The following is a 2,743-nucleotide window of genomic DNA, read 5'->3' on the forward strand; positions in this document are numbered from 1 at the left end:
GTAGTACGACGGGAGATTCAAACTCAACTTTCTGATCCATTTCTTCTCCGATTCATAATGATATCTTTATTTCTGGGTCCTGTCGAAGCCAAAATTTTCTTTACCCCCAACATGAGCCTCACTGGTTCGCTTCTGAACAAGTAAACTGATGTAGCGTGGGACGTCAGGAAGTCAGCGGTATTCGATGTTCGAGAGGATGTAGCGACGGCACACGTCAGTTCTGAAATGTGCAGAAAACGGACTGGTATTAACGAATCCACACGGTATACACAGCACACATGCGCACAGGTCGGGTGGAACAGGGAAGAAGACCGGAGTGTGGTAACGACACACGTGTATTGAACCGAAACCGGAACAAGGGGGTGTACAAGTTGGGTGAAGGTCAGTCAGGGGGGTGTACAAGCGGGATACTCTTCCCTATCCAGGGCCCGTGGTGACTCGTCCGTGGTAACTGCAATAGGGGGGGAGAGAGAGAGACACATATAATGGCATATGACAGACATACAATCAGGTACAGTCGGGTTTCAACTGCGTTACAAGTTCCGTATTCAAAATCGGTGGTATTTATTGACCTTGAAGATTCGCTCAATTAAACGAATCACCAATGCAGAAAATGTGCAATAATGTATGAACATGTTCGTCATACATATACATTGTACACTATGAAGTGGCAAGCCTGAAAATGCGACAGCTTTCGGCAAATCAATTTCATTGTGCGAATACTGAGACGCGTGGTTGTCTGACCAATTAAAGCCAGATGGAAGCCCAAACAGCCAGTGGCCCGCCACCTGGCCAATCACCTGCGAGCTGGGCTTCTGGTTGTTGCAACGTCAAACTTCGAGCTCTCTGGGGCCTTCACACAGTGTTCAGCTTAGCGACAGGCTCCCAGTCGTCTGAACTACTTATCCCAGGGAGTCTGGCGTCTTCTTCTGGTTGCCGCTGACTCCAAGTCAGGAGAATTGTTGCAACCAGCTCACGTTAGGTCGATGAACATTCCATTTTTGTGTACTTCCAAAAAATTGCGCCCAAGAAGCACTGGCGCAATGAGCTGGCACTACGGGGATATTTAAACGACCGCAAATTGGACTTTTCCCCACGTAATAATATGCACAATACCTTATTTGGCATGTTGCTCACGTGATCTTTGTAGTTAAGACCTTAATTTCTGCAGCGGGTCCGACGATTTGCACGCTTAACCGTGTGGTTACCAGTACAGGTCGTAACGTTACAATCATGTTGCGGTTGTTAGCCGTGAAAAAAATTTGATTAGTTTCCCCTGTTCGGCCCGATCAAATGTCTTGATGAATTTTCGCATCATCCTTGACAGCGACACCAGATGAAGTCCCTGGTGCCTCGATTCTGTACTGGAATTGGACTTTCCAGATATGCCACAGCTGTCACGAGCTCAGGTGGTCATGTTTGGCCTTCTTCGGGGATCTGATTTTGTTTGGTATGTTGTGGAATCCTCCGTATCCATTCTTCCGTCGGCTTGCTCACAAACGAAGTGTGATCTACCAGTTGATGTCTTCCGTGATTGTTTCCCATTCCTCTTGTATAGATGTCTGACAACAGTTGATTTCCAGTCATCTGAAACAATACTCCTTTGTAGTTTCACGGTTGAGGTCAGTGCTGTGGGCGAAGCCAGCACCGGATCAGCGGATAGATCCCACCTTATGGATATGCAGGTGCTGAAGAAGATCCAGCCCCTCGAATTGCTTGGAAATCGGAGTGTTGGTTGTTCGTAATGTCTGAACAGGCGACTGAACACTGATGGAACGTGCTAATGCAAAGCATCATCATCGATAGCATGGCACCAATGTTTAACACTGATGCTTCGCTGACGCATTCAACGACTTTGTTTGAAGATCTGCTCTGCGGTTTTTCCCACCAGTAAACGAGAGCAGCTCATCTGGCCGACGCACTCGTCAGTTCTTTTAGCTTGTGTCGTTTTTCATATTCGTACATGCATACACTGCTACATATTTTCTCCTGACCTATACCTGTCACTATGTCGTGGTGGTCAGGCTTCAGTGCTGCATTGACCCTGTGGGGTATATTGGCTGGAACTCTGCTCCCCAAGGCCCAACCTTACCGGGAAGGCCAACGGTGGCCAGCCTGAAGAAGAACATGAAGCAGCCATATGAGGAGTGAAACAGTAATGCCGTGAGGCCAACCCCCTGCAGCTGACCAAGTCCGACCATTCATTCATCCACTCTGGACAGGATCTCAAAGGAAACCCCATTATCACCCCACTGCTGGGTCACACTTTCAAGTCAAAGGCTCAAGGTATGGTACCTTAAACAAACCTCCCTCGACCTGGACCACCTGAAAGTATCTTTGTCCACCAGTGTTCCTCTCTAATCTATTGTCATCACGCAGGCAAACGTTGCTCGGTCATAGGGTTGCAGTTTATTTGACCAATGTGCCTTATGTACCCTGCCGCCAATCAAACACAAACAAAATAACACTTTGCTAAGTGCGCGAGGTCCTTTATATATAGGAACTTTCAGCATCCGTATTTGGTGTCTAATTGGCAAACGCAATTCTCGCCAAGACCTGATACTCCCTTAAAATTGATGTACAGTGTGTTTCTGAAACACACAGGACCCAGTCATAATCATGCATCTCGAAACGCAAAGAACGAACTCCGCTCTTCCAGATTTCACTCTTCGCGGGGCCGGTGATCCAGAAGCATCCAGAAGCACCGTCACGAAGAGACTGGACCTTACCGTGGTGTGACGGT

The sequence above is a fragment of the Opisthorchis viverrini genome (genome assembly GCF_000715545.1).
Source record: "Opisthorchis viverrini unplaced genomic scaffold opera_v5_150, whole genome shotgun sequence".
NCBI classification, from domain to species: domain Eukaryota; kingdom Metazoa; phylum Platyhelminthes; class Trematoda; order Opisthorchiida; family Opisthorchiidae; genus Opisthorchis; species Opisthorchis viverrini.